Source organism: Mastomys coucha, unplaced genomic scaffold (genome assembly GCF_008632895.1).
Source record: "Mastomys coucha isolate ucsf_1 unplaced genomic scaffold, UCSF_Mcou_1 pScaffold14, whole genome shotgun sequence".
NCBI lineage: Eukaryota > Metazoa > Chordata > Mammalia > Rodentia > Muridae > Mastomys > Mastomys coucha.
In genome coordinates this window covers 103,396,276-103,415,602 of record NW_022196896.1, presented here as the reverse complement: position 1 = coordinate 103,415,602, position 19,327 = coordinate 103,396,276, and positions in this window count along the sequence as shown.

The window sequence follows — 19,327 nt, the reverse complement described above, 5'->3', positions numbered from 1 at the left end:
ACAATAGAAATAGGGCTGGAGAGATGATTCCAGGGTGAGGCACTGGCTACTCTTCCAGAGGACCTACGTTTGAATCCCAGCCACACGTATGGCAGCTCATGATTGTCTGTAACTCCAGTTCCAGGGCATCCTCACACCCTCACGCAGACATACATGTAGGCAAAACATCAATTCACGTAAAGTCAAAATAACCAAATATTTTTTAACAATTAAAAAAAAAAGACAATAGTTGAGTATGATGGCTCTTGCCTTTAATCCCAGCACTTGGGAGGCAGAAGGTAGGTGGGATCTCAAAGTTCTAGGCTGGCCTGCTCTACAGAGAGAACTCCAGGACAGCCAGGACTACACAGTGAAACCCCATCTCAGAAAAACATAAATAGATAGATAGATAGATAGATAGATAGATAGATAGATGACAGATAAATGAAACAAAACAAAGGCTGTGCCTTGTTGAGAACAGTTGTCTTCATATCTAAGGTGATGCTAAAGGTCAAGGATAGTGAAGTTGAGATGTTCTACATGACAGAAAGAGCTTGCTAATTGATGAGCATCATTCCTTTTGTCTGAGCTTCTTCCCAGTATTTTCTAAATATCACTAATCCAGAACAATATTACATGGAGGAAACATTTGTTTCTTAATTAAGAGGATTGAGGAAAAAGTTCTTATGCAGTAACTAAAGAAAGATTATGCTTGGGGTGATGGTGGTCAGCTTGCTTCTTGGGTCATCTTAAAGTAGAAACCTCCTGGAATGAGTTGAGTTTTTCCCACAATGTAGGCGTAGGCAGCTTGCTAGTTCTCATAATGCTGATCCTAGAAGCAAAATTAATGTTTGACTACAAAGAAGAAGCCCAACCCCTTCTCAGCTTTTCCCACTTTCTTTTGGAAACTCTTTTTCATTTAAATAAACAAATTAAGCATTCTGAAATTCAAAGGCCTATACAATGAAAGCAGTCAGTTCATGATGGATTAGTCTGATGTTTAAAAAGAAGGTGAAAAAAAATGCAAAACAAGCTGCCAGCACCAGTTAAAGGAGAAATAGATCACAGGTGACATGGGATTCTGTTTCATCCGGGGGAGGTTAAGAAACATTTGCAGAAGCGCACACTTCTCTCAGGTATAAGTAGTGGGTGGCCGCAGGGCTGTGTTTGTGTATTATTCTGAGAACGTGTTTACACCCCCCCTCCCCGAAATGCTTGCTGCTTAGAATCTTTTTCATCTCAAAACTCACATCAAGCTCTGACTCTTGGGAAGAAACCCCACCACTTCCTTTATCCTTACAGACTAAAAGACAGCACTGGATCATGTAATTAGTGAAGGTCATCAACTCATGGAAGTGACAAGTTCTTGCAATGCTGCCTTTGGATCTTGGAAGTGAATGTATTACTTCTCTATTAAACATTAAGACCATGCAGGTCTAAGCAATAGTTCTACAGAGTATACATACCTCTGTTCTTGGTCTAATCCACACAGCTGTAAGAATCTGCCACAGATGGTAACCTAGTGACAAAATGTAAACAGTGACTCTACAGGGAACCAGTTACCTTCACAATGATAGACACCCTTGACCTAGAACACCGGTGCCTGCAACACGGATATAATCTGGTACTGACTATAAGAACATGAGCAAGTTCAGCTGCCCTGAGCATTGCGTCTGTTCCTTGTGTGATCATCTCACTGTGCTTAAAAGTAGGATCAGAGGACTGTGGTCATCTCCCAGAAGTCTGCCTTCTGCTAGATCCATGCTTCCAAAAAGAATTTCTACTCTTTCACTCTATTCTCTTCTCCAAGGCTCCATTTCCCTTAGGCTCATGGTGCCTCTAAAGGTTTCACGGGCTCAACCTTCTGACTTTAAACTAGCTGTCTTTTATCTTTCCCTGTATTACATCCAAAGATTTAGCAGCCCTTTGCTGCTGGCTGGGCCCTCATCCTGCCCTGCATTTTTAAAGTTGATGCCTTTACTTAATCTTCAGTCTCCTTAACAATGACGGCAAAGTTTTAAGCTTCAAAGTCTGTGCTATGTTCATGAATGTAAAGCCTTCCCCAATCTCAATTTCCTTAGCTACAAATTGAGACCACAACATTCTACCTAGCAAGCAAGCAAGCAAGCTTCACAAAGGGCTCTAAGGATAAACTGACCCAAGATTGGTGACATTCGCTGCTGGAAATGTGTTTGTTTAGGTTTCGGTGCTAGTCCTCACAGACATGTTGGTCATGTCAGTGTATAAGAAAAACAGTTGGAGAAATATGTATGAATCTATTTGAGTACAGCAGTCTGTTTCATGAACAAGGTTATACAATCTCAGAACTGCTTACATTTTAGGTTTGAATACTCCTTTGTAGTGGGACACTGTACATGGTGGGACATTTGGAAGAATTCCCAGCGTCCATTCAACAATCACCCATGCATTTGTAACAATAAAATAATGCTCCAAACATGGCCAGATACCCACTTCTTTCACCTTAGGGCAAGGGCAAAACAGCTTTGAAAACAACGACTGTTAGATGTCAATGCCACTGTCTCAAATCAGAGGACTAGGGAGACCGAGATCGTACGTTGAGGATGTTATAAACAAGACACAAGATGGATCCATAGAAAAATGATTCTCTCAAAGAAGTATAAAACCAGAACCTGGGAGACACAGAAGGAGCCTGCAAGATTTGTGACCCGAGGCTGCGTTCAGTACAGAGAGCTGGGGTCCATTTGTTGTAGCACTGGCCTGGAGAACACAAGGGCAACTTGGTGTTGGTTGATTCCACACTGAGTAAGAATTGCAATACAGTTGTTACTCAGAGAGGGGTCTGGAAGGCAGACACTAGCATTTCTGCAAAGAAATTGGATGAAACAACCAGGGATTGGGGCAGGGGCAGGGGTAGAAGGTCTATGAAGAGATGTCCTACATTGCAGGACTCTTCCCTTTCATTTCCTAACCCTGTGCTAGCCCAACCTCTGTGAACTCTGATAGGCCCCTTTGTTTCATTTCTCTCCCACTCTTTCCAGTTTGTAGTTCAGGCACTTGGGATATTGACACTCAGTCCTCTCAATTTGGTGGTATCAGAGTGAGTCTAAGTATCTGGACTCATTCTGGTGGTCACTCCTTATTCTATTCTAAGCATGATGGTCTGCACCGATTGCACAGGATGCGGGCAACTGTGAACACTCCTTGTATCTAAGACACGAGCTCAGCTTTGAGGCTAACATTTCACAAGTGCAGATGGGACCATCCATCTAGTTGTCAGGGCAGGATTCAAAACAGTAGAAGCTGAAGATTGACTGTCATATTGACAGTGTCCCCTGGAGCCACTAGGGAGCTTTTGAGGTCACGGCTACATGATAAAGCCTTTTGTCCCACTCTGCTTAGAGAAAGCTGAGAGAGCTAGGAGGATATAGATAGTGTTATGTAAAACACAATCACTGGAAATATCTCAGCATGTGTCTTGCTGACAGTGGGAAGTCCAGCTCGGAGAGAAACACTGTCAGCAGTACTGGCTATTTATGTGAAAGATTAAGCTAGAAAATGCTTATTCTTATTGATATTTTTGGTACTTCTCCCAGAATTGAAATTGTTTTCAATATGCTTTTTCTGCTTGCTCGGACTTTCATACATACAACTGATTCCTGTGAATGCATCCATACAGCTCGCATTGACCACTAGGCTTTTCATCCTTAGATTATATGGAAATTGAGCTATTTTTGCAGAAAGCCTTGCATCAGATATCAAAAACTGTGGATTTGGATCTCTTGATGTATCTTGCAGATCATTGATGCAGAGAAAGTCACTAATCCTATTTGTCACCCTCAGGTATTATTCTAGTTGTCCTATCTATTTCTTAGGATTTCTATGAAAATAAGTATATATGAATCATGTAAGCAGCTAAAAGAAAGAAATAAGAAGTGGAGGAGAGAGAGAGAGAAGAGAGAAGAGGATGGAGGGAGGAAAGGATGAGGGAAGAGATTTCAAAACACCCAAAATATTATATTTAAAGGCTTAATCAACTCAAGAGATTCTCTCCAGAGAGGTAAAATAATAATAGCATTTTTATATGCTGTTCTGGTCACCCTAAGTCATATATAATGCTTCTTTCTTTTTTGGTGTTATTTTTCACCCAACTGTGTTATCTTCTTAATATTTGGTGAAAAGAGCTAATGGTGGTGGTGCATGCCTTTAATCCTAGAACCTACCTGGAAGGCAGAGGAAGTTGGATCTCTCTTGAGTTTTAGTCTAGCCTGGACTATATAGTGAGTTCCAAGCTAACCAAGGCTACAGAGTGAAACCTGTCTGAAAAGAAAAACAAATACAAAAACCATATAGAACTATATATCTCTCTATCCTATGCATGGTCAGTGCTGATCATCAACATGCTATAGAATAGGAAGCTCTAGAAGGCTCTAGAAACTCACACTGACACCATCCACTTTGGGGATATTGAGTATCAATATCCCCAGAGGCTGAAGTGCAAATAAGAAAGATTGAAATAGAAAAGAAAACAAGAGGGACCTGTCAGAATTTACAGAGAGCGTGGGATAGCACAGGGTTAGGAAATCAAAGAGAGAGCTCTGATATGCAGAACATCTCCTCAAGGACCATTTATGGCATCTCCTCACATAGCCTTCCATCATATCCATTTTCATATTGAGGAGGAAACAAGTGAGCGACTGAGCTACACACTTTTGATGAGCTGTGTTAAGTCTGGATCAGTAACAAAGTGTCTCACTCAGTCTAGCTTCTCTCTAGCTGATGGCCCTGCCAGATGGCTGAAGGAGTTCTGAGGAAGTCAGCCCACCTGGGGAAGCTTATTGTTAGGAAATTCTAATGCCCTCTTTGAAGGGTAAGCAAAAGCTACAGGGTCAGAGGAGTAATTCCACTAAGTCTGACAGAAAGGACCAGTTGTGATTACAGACCTGCTAAGGGCATCACAGGGACAGACACCTTTGAGCTCCTACTGGCTTTGAGAGTAACCACTGGAAAACAAGAACTCACATTAAGCAAATTAAGTATGCTGTATTTGCCCGTGTAGAATTGGAGGCTAAGGAGTTAACAGAGTGACAAGATTGGTTGACAGCAAGATTGGTTGTCTGCTTGCCTGATTGATTGAGTGGGTTTTGGTTTTTGTTTGTTTGTTTGTTTTCATTTGAGCTACCCATCACAAAGATTCCTACCATCAAGCCAGGAAGATCCAGGTGTAATTTCAATGATAAGCAAGATATCTCTGCCAGCCAAACTCCTATGGATTAGCATCCGATTCTGTTTGTCAGCAAAGAGAGAAAGAGAAAGAACTTATTCTTTTTTTTTTTTTTTGAACTTATTCTTTAATGGTGTGTTTAATCCATAACCAACAGAGATAAGTGAGGGCAGAAGTGAATAAGAAGGGTCTCTTTCAGAAGCTGAAACTATATTAGTGAGTATGATCATTTCTGCTCCTGACCATATAAATAACATCTGTAATCTTAGAACAAAAGAGAAAAAATGAGAGAGGGAGAGACAGAGAGAGACAGAGAGACAGAGATAAAGACAGACAGAGACAGAGAGAGAGAACACTAGTTAAAGAATATCGTAGTGTCTTGCAAGAACTTTTCCACAGTTTATTTCATTATATCATACTTATAATCTCATGAGTAGTTTTTTATCTCAGTTTTGAAACACTTGAAATCAAGGCCCAATGATACTGACTTAGCCAATATATCATGGAACCTATCCAGTAGACCTAAATGCTGAGCTCCAGCATGAGGCTCCAAACCCATTGTCTTCCCACTTTATCTTGAACTTTCTCTCTCACTTCACTAAGAAGCAATGACATCATATTTTTAAAGGAAACTCTTAAGTTCCTGTTGGTAATGAATCTTTTCTCTAATGAGTACCTTTTATTACCAACCATAAAATATTAGTAATTTGTGATTACTAAATTATTACTAATTTATGAATTATGAATTTTTTTTTTACTTAGGAGTTGAAAGAAGAGTGCAAAAAATCATTGTTGGTGTGAAACCTGACATATATACCCATTGGCAAATTAACTTGATGTCTTTAGAAACTAGATTCCCCTTTCTTCTATTTAGTTTTGTGTCCTTGCATCAAGTAAGGGCAGCAGAAGGGTTCACAACATGATTGATTAACAGGAAAAAAAAATCCAGGGATGAGTTAAATGAAATGAGGTTTTTTTGATTGATTGATTGACTAGTTGATTGATTGACTGACTGATTTCAATTTACAGGATTTCCCTCTCACTTCCCTATACAGACATCGATGTTTCTAATTCTGATCCTCAAAAATTAAGATATCACAATCCCTTTTATGTCCTAAAATAAGTAACAAGAGATAGAGAAATTTCATTAAAATTTGAGATCATTTTGCCTTGTAAACCCAAAAATTTCTGAGAGAGCACCCTGGTCTCTGAGAGGTAATGGGAGTTTGTTTACTTGAGAACAGACAAGCCATCATGCCCCCTCCCCTTTTTAAAGACTTAGTTCATTTTATTTATGTGAGTACACTGTAGCTGTCTTATCAGATCCCATTAAAGATGGTTATAAGCAGCCATGAAGTTGCTGGGAATTGAACTCAGGACTTCTGGAAGCGTAGTCAGTGCTCTTAACCACTGAGCCACCTCTCCAGCCCAGTCATCAACCCCCTTTAAGGACTTCTATTTGATCAAGCAAGGGCATGGAACAAGGCACAACATAGGACATGTTTTGGTGATAACACTTTTACAAGGTGGAATTTTAACTCTGTGAGGAGGAATGCGGAAGACTCCAATCTTCATTCTGTTTACACTTTCTTTTATTCTGCCATCCCTCCTAGAATTGTACTTTCTGTCCATTAGGCCTCCGTCCCTTTTATAAACCGAGCTACCTCCCAGACATGCTTCTCTGTGGGTCTGGATGCTTTTAAGGAACTATTTGCTTCCTCAGGGACTGCTCACTATCTTTTTTTTTTCTCACCATCTTTTTCCTTCATTCATAGCTCCTTGCTATGAGATTATGTCTGCAATTAACGTCCCTACTTAGATGCCAGGTTTGTTTGAACATGGCATACACGTGGTGGCAAAGCCTCTGGAAATTTTTGAAGAGTAGCTGGCTATAACTTTCAAATGTCTTTTCTTGTCTCAAAGGGTCAATTAAGGTTCTGTATAATGTGTTTGTAGATGGAACTCCTAATTAAGAAAAAAATCAATATAGGTTTCTATGCATTGTCACCGCTAGTGTTGAAATGCTTGATCGCTGGCCATCTAGGAAGCTTCTGGAACTTCTCTAAGATGGAACTTTGAGGGAGGAAGTAGGTCACAGGGAGGTGGCCTGGTTTGGGGGGCTAGCCCCACTTCCTGTCCTGCTGGGTTTCTGACTCTGGCTGTGATGTTACCAGCAGCCTCCTGTTCTTATTACTGTGACTTCCTGCCGTTATGGAGCATGTCCCCTCCAACTGTAAGCCAAACGGACCCCTTACTTCTTTAAGATGTTTTATAAGGTATTTTATCTGAGTATCAAGAAGGTTAATTAATATAATACATTGTATATAAAAGATATATGTTAAATGTATATATGTTCAACCGAATAGGTAAGAGATATACCATAATAGGAAAATTATATCATGTTAGGATTCTCTAAAACAGAGCATAAGACACGACACTCTCCCTACTGATTCATGTAGGCTTAGAGTTTTCTTTTCTTTTTTTGGGGGGGGGGGTTCGAGACAGGGTTTCTCTGTGTAGCCCTGGCTGTCGTGGAACTCACTCTGTAGACCAGGCTGGCCTTGAACTCAGAAATCCACCTGCCTCTGCCTCCCAAGTGCTGGGATTAAAGGCGTGTGCCACCATCGCCTGGCAGGCTTAGAGTTTTTAAAGTCTACTTTATTTAATGTTCTTAAATGTTTCAGCCTCCCTTCTAGCCCACTGACCAAAGGTAGGTGAGAAAGATGGTTAATAGGACAAGTGGATTACAGACCTGTTTAGAAGTAGTTCTTTGGGGCGATTCCAATCTTTGTTGTCAGGACACTAGCAGTCCAGTACAATAGCACCCACCAAACACAAATCAGTAGTTGTGGCACAATCCAGCATAAACATGTCTCTGCCGAATCAGCCCAAATACCAGGAGAAGTTCTTTGGCGCGTTTCTCTCTACTAAGTGAAGATCAGCGAAGACCAGCGAGGACCAGCAAAGTGTTGCACAGCCAGCAAAGGCCAGCAAAGCATTGTCTGTGAGGTTCTATTCTATTCTTTTAAAACACCACCCGCCCTCTCCAGCTTTCACTCCATCAAAACATCAGATGCCCTCTCACATGTCTGTTTCAAAAAGCCATCCTCTCACAAGACAGTTTTCAGAGAAACATCACATGACACAACCGAGTTACTAAAGAAACCAGAAATTTCCACTTCAGATTCACACTTCAGTAATGAATTTTTATATGAATCTCACTTTTGCATATCTGGGAAATTATTGTTAAGACTATTATTCTATATCTCAAATTTTTGTCTCCTAGTAGTATAACATGATGAAAACTATTTTGCATTTGGTCTTCAGGACAAAACAAATAAGAATAAATGTTTTTTTTTTTTTTAAGAAAAAATACTTTATGTGACATGCTACTTTCTAACCTTCTAACTAGGCTTCTGGGGTGTATAGAGTCACATACTACATTGACTCACGAAATAGATTTAAATTCTGGTTGGAGAATTGGTTTTCTTCTTTTCTTTCTCAGCTGCAAATTTACCTTTCAAGGAGCGGCATAAGACTAGTTTTAAAGAAGGTAAGGTACAACTAAGTTAAATGGACTTAATGTATATCTTTTAGATAAAATAATAGGTGAGAGCATTTCCCCTATTGGAATGAGTGTGTTCAGAAATACAAAGAAAGCAGAATTGTTAAAAATGGAGAAAAACCAAGGTGTATCTGTTAAACAGGTTCCATTCACTATGAGTCATTATGCTGGTAGCTATCTTCTGAATGTTTTATTCACAAAAAGTGTGCAATACAGAATGAAGTAAAGGAGTAATGACGGAATATTCAATATGATCATCTTCAGTGCCTGGACCACTTGATTTGAGGAAGGCAGACAGATGTTGCAAAGAAAAGGTAAATAAGGAGGTAGCAATATAAATTCATGAAGCTATTTGTCTTAATAATTAATCATCCATGAAGTTATTCAAACTCAATACAATTCCAATTATAAAATTTAGCCGGTTCTCTCTCTCTATCTCTCTCCCTTTCTTTCTCTGTCTCTTTCTCTTCCTCTTCCCCTCCCCTTTCCCCTCTCCCTCCCCCTTCTCCCTTCTGTGTGTGTGTGTGTGTGTGTGTGTGTGTGTGTGTGTGTGTGCATGTGTGCAGACAAGCTAATTCTGAACTATAAATGGTGGATAATGGAACTGGAATAATCAATAGAATTTCAAAAACAAATCTAGAGTACACTAACTTTAAGGATTCTTTAGAGCTAAAGGAATGTGTCCGTGGTTTGAACACAGACTACTTTTGTAGAAGATCTGTAGAGTTTGGTTTCTGGTTGTACCACTTGTAATGCCAACTCCAGGGAATCCAGTGGCCCCCCCCTTCTGGCCTCCTCGGGTACTGCGCTCACCCCACATGTAATTACCCACACACTGACACACACATACAAATAATTTTGTAAGGACTTCCTATACTTGAAGCCTTATCAAACCTATATGATAACAGCAGCCGAAGAAGAAAATCTAGAAATGTGTGTGTGTGTGTGTGTGTGTGTGTGTGTGTGTGTGTATTAACTGATTCGTTTCAAATGTAAAAGAACAAGTGAAGGGGAAGGGCAGCGCTCCCATCAAATGCTGCTGAAACAGATGGCTACTAATTGTGCAAATTCAAATTTCAATTCATATTTTGCACTCTACACAAGAAAAGTTACTCAAATAAATCATAGATGTGAAACCTGAAACTGAAAGTTCTAGTAATAAGCAGGAGAGAAAATTCTTGCTTAGATATCTCCACATCTCTGGAAACAAGGGAAATGTGAATCTAGCCGTCTGATCCAGTAAGTACTAAGTGGTGTTTCTGGGTGGACCCTCTATCTATGGGAAGCCCTGTGGCCCAAAATGGATACAAATGTGTTTCTGCCATATCATCAGGCTGCAAGGGAACAAAGTTATGTTACATCCTTGCTTTTTCCATTCCTGCAAATGGCCCCACGGGCCCAGGTGGCTATTTGGAGTTAGCCTATTTTTCAACATTTCATCAAAAGAGAGAACACTTCTGGCGGGGTGGTAGAAGAAATCCACGGTCTTCCGCATCCTCTCCACCGCTGATGATTGGCTGCCCAGCTCTCCCTCCATGGCACACTGCAGCAGCTGCTCTTCTCTTTGTGTGTCCACATCTACTTTTTTATCTTGCAAGACGGGGCAATTTCTTTGAAATAAGGCCCCTTTCTCTGCAGTGAGTGACCCAGTCATTCAACGCTGTCATTTCCCAGCTATATCATTGACTTCAAATTCAATTTCAAGGTTCATGAAAGCGTTCCCTGTCCACCTTGTGTTGTGTCGCCTTTGTTTCTGTGTCCTCCAAGGCAATTACTTTGGGATCCTAGTCTCGATTTTAGCATGCATCTAACTTAGGCACAGAGAACTGCTGCGAACATGGTTGTGATGCCTGAGGCCTGGCAGTGGTCCAGGGCATAGTAGTTGGGGCTTCTGTCACATCTATGGATGCTGTGAATAGCCAGTAATGAGGATAGAGGGAAATGTCATGCTAGGATCTTGCGGTCTACATCAGGCAAATCATCTAACAATATATAGAGGAGATGCCATTATTCAGAGCATATAGGACCATGAGTGCTTCTCCAACAGTAAACTTGAATAATAAGTAATTATGGGCATATTTTAAAATGCAGATGCATGCTCCTGATTGATGGGTGGGACGGTGTTCGCCGTGATGCCATTGAAACATGCTATTTATGGTTGTCGTCAATTATATTCGAGTTTGTCAGGGAACGGCCTTGTGAAACTTAGCTTTCTCGTTAGTAAAATTTATGTCGAAGGCATCTTTCAGTTTAGACCCTTTAGGCCACCTGCCTGGTGAGTATTCAAAAATCTTTTCCATTCAGTTATCCATGATTTCTTGTTGCCTAATCACATAAATTCTGTGCTCCATAGTGGGAAATAGATTTCCTCTCTGGTACCCAGGTTAATTGAGTGATCATGGCTGCTCGAGTTGAAAAGGATTCTGAGGGTGTTCAAAGGATGCCCTGGACATGGGTTGGGGATCTATAGCAACTATGTTGCAGGTGTGCATTAAGGTCTATTTCTTCATCTCCAAATTCCTCTCTCTTGGCCAAATTTATACTCTTCAAATCACAAATACCCTAATGAAGGAAACTAAAAGAACGTTACAGTGCCAGTCTGTGTGACATTTCAACAGATTTTAAACACAGGAAAAATTGATAGTGGCTATAAAACTCAGGAGTTCAACAGTAAAGCCTCAGAAACTAACGTCTATCTAATTTTTCTTGCATAACAAATGGATTAGTTCAATAGGTATTTATCAGGATGCTTCTCTCTGCCTTCATAAGAATAGTAATCTTTCTTTTTCCTTTTTTTTAACCTTCTGTGTGTCCTTTAATTCTACTGAGAAGAAGCATCCACACTTACTAACACCATTTCCTGTACGTGAAAAATAATATTAATAAATAAATTATTAAAAGGCTACTTCATGAAGTCTACATTCAAATGAGATTCATTTATATCAATGGAGAAACTAGAACACCATTAACTTTTTCTCCTAATTCAGTCAGTGTTTGCTCTCCTGTCTAAAAACAGGAAAGATCTACTTCTGTCCTTTCCTGAAAACATATTCAAACTCAATACTAAGTAATACTGGGCCTAGGGTCGGGGGAAGGTGCAAGCCTGTGATTCCAACTACTCAGGAGACCAAGGCAGGAGGAGGGCAAATTCAAGGCTAGCCTTGACTACAGAGTGAGTTCAAGGCTGGTCTAGTTAATTTAGCAACGCCTTGTTTCAAAGTAGAAAGTAAAAGGGGGTGTGGAGTTCAGTGTAGAAGGCTTGCCTAGCATGCATGAGACACTCCACTCAGTTGTAAACAAACAAGCAAGCAAGCAAACAACAACAAAAAAGAGTTCCTGTGTGAGGAGGCAGAGGCAAGCAGATTTCTGAGTTCGAGGCCAGCCTGGTCTACAGAGTGAGTTCCAGGACAACCAGAGCTACACAGAGAAACCCTGTCTCGAAAAAACCAAAAAAAAAAAAATAGAAGAAGAAGTTTCAACTAAGAATTATCTGAGCAGACAAAATATAAACCAAGATTTCTGAGAAAGTTTTACTGCCATTTACCTGAAGTCATTTTTACTACCCGTGAAATCACTTAGGGAGACCTCTGCTCATGCCTGCAAGGGTGATGTTGATTATGTTGACTGATATATGAGATGTCCCATCTTAGTTGTTGGCTGGACCATTTCTTGGTTAGAAGATCCTGGGGAAAGCAAGCAAAAGTGCTAGCATGCATTCATTGATCTCCACTTCCTGACTGCAGATGCAATGTGACTTGCTCTGGTGGACTCTATCTCTGAACTGTAAACTTGCATAAAATTCTTCTCCTTTAAGTTGCTTTTGTCACTGTATCGTATCATAGCATCAAGGCAAGAAAAGACAAGGCTCCCCTTACGTTATCCCCTTCCATGCTTAATTTCTTAAGTCTTTGGAAACTTAATTCTTAAAATTCTGTCTGGCCAGTGATGGCTCTCTCTTTGGTGACTCCCTAGGGTTAGCTTGTCATGTTCTGGTAGGTGGAACCCTATGGTACATGTACACTGAGTATGTGTGTGTGAGATTATAAATGCCTGATGGGGTGAGAGTAGCTAGCCTTAGACACACATAGAATGAGTGTTGGGAGATTTCCTAGTAAACTTGAGTTGGTCCCACCTAAATCAACATAATAAGGAAACTCAGACTCAGAGAATCTCATCTGTAAGCCTTAATGAAATAAAAGGGAAGTGACATAAAAGACTATCTCAAAATAAAGGAAGTTTGCAGGGTTCCCTCATCCTGCTGAGTTTTCAACCCTCTCCCTTCTTAATTCAGTACCTCATTACAACCTAGAGCCACCTTCCCATTTCTCCTGGTAATGTTTTCATACAGCTGAAATGCAGGGTGGCTCAAAGGGATTCTTTCATGAAAACAGCCCATGCCATAGAAAATGTGAGAGAGACTACTGTACAGAGATGTCACTTTGCTTCCCATTCCACTAAAGTCCTTCCCTAAATCTTAGTATCATTTGTGCCTTAGATCTCTGATGCTTCTGTGAGAATAGAATCTATAGAAGATGTTTTCCTGTGAGGTTGTGACATTTAGACCAGCACCACCTTAACCATCCAATTTAGATAGTGGAAGTGAAAGGTAATCTTTATTTAAAAATGATTGTTTGACCTGATATTCTAAGTACAACAATCATATGAGGGACTGGATCTGGCGTACAAAATCCAGAAGTTCTGGGGAATGGCATTAGTGACTTATTTTTGTTTAAACTCTGAATTTTCCCTAGAGATTCTACCTTCTGTTGAGATTAAGCTATTCAGGCCTTAATATTTGCTGTGAAATAAAAGCCTTTGAACTTACAGATGCCATGGAGACAGGATGCGGGAGCCCATTACTCAGAGAGAAAACAAATTTCATGGGGCTGCTGGCATTTGCTCTGAGGGTCAAGTCTGGACACAGTAGTCATTTTTTGAAGTAGAAACTGAAAGGCTTGTAGAGAAGTGCTTGTTTGCCTAAGACATAGCTAATCCTTCTTGAAAGGAATGACAGTTCAAAGTCTGTGTGGTCAAACTAGGTTTTCCGAATTCAAGGTCATTGTTGAGGAATGGTTTAGCATCCGTGTACACCACAAAATATCGCCTCAGGCATGTCTGGGAGAAGACAGCTAAATAAGGCCAAAGATGAATCCTCTTCCCCCTAAAACCCTGGCGCATACCCAGTACTCAACAGAAATTCAAGAGTGAACAAGTTTACATCCAACAGAATTGGAATGGGGCATGTTATTTTCTTAGTAGTGTGATTTCGCTTCATTCCACAAGGGGGCACCTGGCAGTGTATGGAGACACTTGTGGTTGTCACAATATGGGACTTGTGCTATTAGAGATTAGAGGGTAGAAGGTAGGGGTGACCATCCATATCCTGTGGATATCAGAAGACTGACTATGAGGTCCAAACTTCCAATGACGCTAAGGTTGAGAAAGGCCATGTAAGCCATCACAATGAAAACAGATACCCCTCACTCTTTGGGAGTTCTTTCTAATGTTGATGGCTACATCCCCTTGGGAATGTAGCTCTTGGACTAAAACAACCCACGGGGTCAGGATTTTTTAAGCCCTACCAAATACACACGTCGTTGTGTTCTTCTCCATATGCAGTAAATTTGAGGAGCTGACATCATCTGAGAAAATATTCTACCCTACACCCCAATATCCTGAAAACGACTCTATGTGTTAGCAAGCATATGCTTAAAGCCACCACCCAGCCAACATCACGCGACCGTGGTCTGATAGACATGAGCGACTCTGGAAAGATGCTGATCAAACACTCTCCTGTGCAAAGGGCGTGGCCATCACTGAGGGGAAGGAAGCGGGTGATATGGTGGAAGGTGGCCAGAGCTATCTTTTTCAGGGTGTAGTGCACAGACTTCCCTGATTCATTGAGAACAGAGCTATGTTTATTAGATGCTCCAGGTCTGAAGGGACATCATTCCTCCTTGTCCTCTTAAAATGTGGTTGCCAAGATGAACGTAGAAACCTGACTTCAGAGACAGCCATTTCTCTCAACTTTGGTCGAAACCACTTACTATTTTTTTTTTTAGTACTATTGTTTAGTATATAACATTGCAGATTATATCTGATTCCTAATGAACTCAAAAATATGATAAGATGCATAATTTCTGTGTAACACTTACATTTGGGGGAAAAATACCCCTGACTGCTTGTTAACATTATGATCTCTTCATGGAGGTACAAGCTATCTGTTTGAAACTCTTTCCTAGCTGGGGTGAAATTGGTATTTGATGTCTAGCAGAAGTATTTATATTAGAAATGCCTTCTCTCCATTCATTATTGTTAATTTGCTTTCTAATTCTTTCACGCTTTCTTGCAGTTGTTAAGCTTCATCTTCCATCAACACCCCAGGTTATCTCTATGGTAACAGCATCCATTTCTTGAGCATCTTCATGGAAAATTGTGTGGCTTATTTTACATAATATTTCCCTAAGTTTCATGATAACTACATGAAATGAGGTTCACAGCCTAGATTTCAAAGAGAAGTGTATGTCCCTTACTTAAAGTTACATAACTGTTTTACTGCTAGCTTACAAACAAGGAAGCCCTTGGTGATAAATTACAACAGCATAGAAGACAGGCGATGAAAGGAACTGAGTGGTTCATGGGAAAGCCTCTTTTTAAAACACCATGCAGCTATTCAAAACGACATAGCTGATGTTTTCAAATGAATCTCCTACTGGTGTGGTAGTAGACACACAAACATGAGTGCAATAAACATTACATAGACATGAGTACAGACACACACAAACTCAAGTCAGTATGGAGAGAAATAGAGAAACTCATGTAAGATCAGAAGGTTGTATTACCATTAATATCCAGTTTTAATAAAGTACTATCATGGTAAGATGTGTTACCATTGTGGGTTGGTGAGATGAATTGATGGAATAAGGGGTGGTCTGCAAACCTGGTGGATGACCCGACCTTGATCTCCAGAATGCATGCTGAAAGGAAACCACCAAGATTGGAAAGTCATCTTATGACTTCCTGTATGGCACATGTGTGCCCACACTCACAGACACCCACATACACACACTAAGAAAAGCTATTATTGGGCTGGTGAGAAGGCTCAGCGGGTAAGAGCACCAACTGCTCTTCTGAAGGTTCTGAGTTCAAATCCCAGCAACCACATGGTGGCTCACAACCACCTGTAAGGAGATCTGACACCCTCTTCTGGTGTGTCTGAAGACAGCTATAGTGTACTTATATATAATAATAAATACATCTTTGGGGCAGAACGAGCAGGGACTGAACAAGTGGGGTCTCCCAGAGTGAGTAGGGCTTACAGGAACGAGCAGAGGTCCTAAAAAGTCAATTCCCAACAGCCAGATGAAGGCTCACAACTATCTGTACAGCTACAGTGTGCACTTATATACATAAAATAAATAAATAAATCTTTTTTAAAAAAAGAAAAGAAAAGAAAAGCTATTACCATTGTAGGAAACTTGTAGAAATATACTACAATTTGAATGATGATATTTCCTCCAAATACCATTTATACCTTGGTGGCCTGGGGTAGTTGTTCCAGGTCTTGGCTATATGAATGGCATTTTACTCTATGGGTATGACAAATCAAAATTATGTTATTTGGATGAAAGTGCATGGAACTTGAGACCATGAGTGAAATAAACCAGGCCTATCATGCTTTCTATTGTATGAAGAATCTGATTTAAACATGAATAAAAATGTGTGTGTGTGTGTGTGTGTGTACATCTATATATTCATAGTCAATAAAAACAGAAAGGATACTATGAGGGAAGGAAAAAACCTAAAGGAAAGAGGAAGAGGAGGGTGCTAGAAGAGAAGAAAGACAAAATACAACTTTTCTCTCATTGAGAGTCTAGGTTTAAATAGGTCTAGGTGCATATGCTATGAACTCAGAAAGGGGGCTATTTGAGGTGAGGACAGAAATGGGGTGACATAGGAAGAACAATAAGACAGGCTAGCACATCAAAGTATGATACTATTTATGTATCAAGATGTCACTATGAAACCTATTACTCTGTAGGCTAAGTAAAAATATTAGCAACTTCAACAACATCACCACCAACAACAAAAACATGTCAAAACCTAATTCCCAGTATCTTGTCTTTTGGCAAGTGATGAAAATGTAACTTTAGTCCCGTAAATGGGCTAAGAACTATTATAAAAGGGCTTGAGGCTGAATGTAGGACTCTCTTGCTCTTTCATCCCTGCTGCCATGTGAGGATGCAGGACTCATCCCCTACAGAGGATGCAGCAATGAGTAAAAGAAGGGCAGACGGTGCTCTTCCCCCACGACAGTCCTGACAGCATACCCAGTGGCAAGAGCTATGAGAAATAACTATCATGTATAAACTAACCACTGTTAAGTCTTAGATATGATGCATTCCTCAGTAGGTCTCATGCATTGAAAAATTGGTTGCTAGTTTGAAATGTTTGAGAGTTTCCAGACACTACCAGTGGAGAAACCCAAGCAAAAATAAATCATGGATTTATAGGATCGCCCTATATCAGTGGTTCTCAACCTGTGGGTCGCGCCTATCAGAGAACATATATTACGGATGATCTTAAGAACTGAGACATTTCTCAGTAGCAAAATTACAGTTATGAAGTAGTAATGGAAAGAAATTTGTGGTTGAGGGTTCCTCAAACCATCGGAAGTATAATTCCCGAAAGTGGCGACCCCAGGTTGAGAACCATTCCTCTGTGTGTATATCACAGTGTATATTTGTACTGGGCAGGATTCTCTAGAGAAGCAGAACAAGTAGAAAATATTTGTTAAATCTGGAGAAGATAGGAGATGACACTCCTGGATTGCTAGAATCTCGGGAGGTGAACTGGGGTTCTGAGAGAGCAATCATCCTTCACCGTGGCTGATGCTGGAAAACAGTAGTCAGTGAGACAGAGAAAAGGCAGACAAGGAGCAAGGAAGGAACAGAGAAAGAGAAGGAAGAAAAGTTGGGAAAAGACAGCAAGGGAATCTAGAGTCCGTTCCCAAGGGATCCGCTCCCTTCTGGGGATGCTCTCCTCAGACACTGGCCTGAGTGCTTCCGACTCAGAAGAACCACGGCTGAGACAATGAGAAAATATACAAGGTCCTTGCAGATTCGGATCATTTAAGGAGGAGACCGAGCCAGCAGAGGGAGGAGCCCTGCCGGGTAAACCTCCTTTTCTCAACCAGAGACCTGGCAAGAAGCCACTTTCAAAAGACTCCCACTGATCTGGTGCTCAAAATCCTCTGAGCCTCCTCCTTCCACTTATACACAAAGTGGCTGGGGAGACAGAGCAGGTGTCACAGGGTTGTAGTCTGTGATCTGACCTAAAACCATACGTGTGGACAGAGGGGTAAAACTGAATCAGAGCTCTGCAGTGTCCCATAAGGTGAAACCGTGTTGCAGACCGGTGTGGATAACAGAGAGAGAGAGAAAGAGAGAGAGAGAGAGAGAGAGAGAGAGAGGGAGGGAGAGAGGGAGGGAGGGAGGGAGGGAGGGAGGGAGGGAGGGAGACAGAGACACAGAGACACAGAGAAAGAGAGCCCTATATCATGCCCACACAAGGACCCGTATAAAGTCAAACTCTACACTAACACCCCACTCATGCAGGAGACTATGCCAAGGTTAGCTTGCCCTGCAGGCTCTACCTCCCTAACTGACCACACAAAGGCAAAACTGGTACTAGTTAGTAGCCATGCTCACCCATGCTAGGAACTGCACCCACACTCTGTCCTTGTGGGAGGCTGCCTGTACCCCACCCTGGGGAACGACTGGACAGAGGAAGGCCTTGTAAGGCACTGCACCTGCCCTGTGCTCTTTTCTTCGCTCGAATGCTCTCTTTAATACCTAATTATAAAATCAACAAGATGCCGGGAAATGAGTATTTACCTCTCAACAATAACTTTGAATATTAATGGTCTCAATTTTCTTATCAAGAGACACAGACTGGATTTTAGAGCAGGACTCACATAGTTGTTGCCTTAAGAAGGAAAACAAATACACTTTTGTAGCAAAGAAAATCACAGCCTTAGAGTGAACCGGAAAAAGGATTCTAGGCAGCCAGATGTGGTGGTGCAGGTCTTAAATCTCAGCACTGGGAGCCAGAGGCAGGAGGATCTCTATGAGCCTGAGGACAGGGTGGTAGTCAGTTTCAAACCAACACTACATACTGAGACCCCATCTCAAACAAAACAAAACACAAAAAGAACACTCAAGGCAAATGAAACTAGGAATCACATAGGTTTGGCCATACTAAAACCTCAAGGGAGCGTTACAACCCTGAACATTTAGGCACTGAGCTCCAGCACTCCACATTTCAGCAAACAGGCACTGCTGGATGGAGAGTTACAGAGTGACCTCAAGGCAATAATAGTGGGTGATGTCAAATATCGAGTGTCACAATACAGTTCACCCAGACAGAGAAACAGGGTTAAATGGCATTCCATACCAAATGGACTAACTTCCAGAGAATATTGCACCCAAGGACTAAAGAAACATATTTTTCTCAGAAACCCAGGCATTATTTTCTAAAATGGACCTTTTGGGGACACACACACACATCTTTTTTTTTTT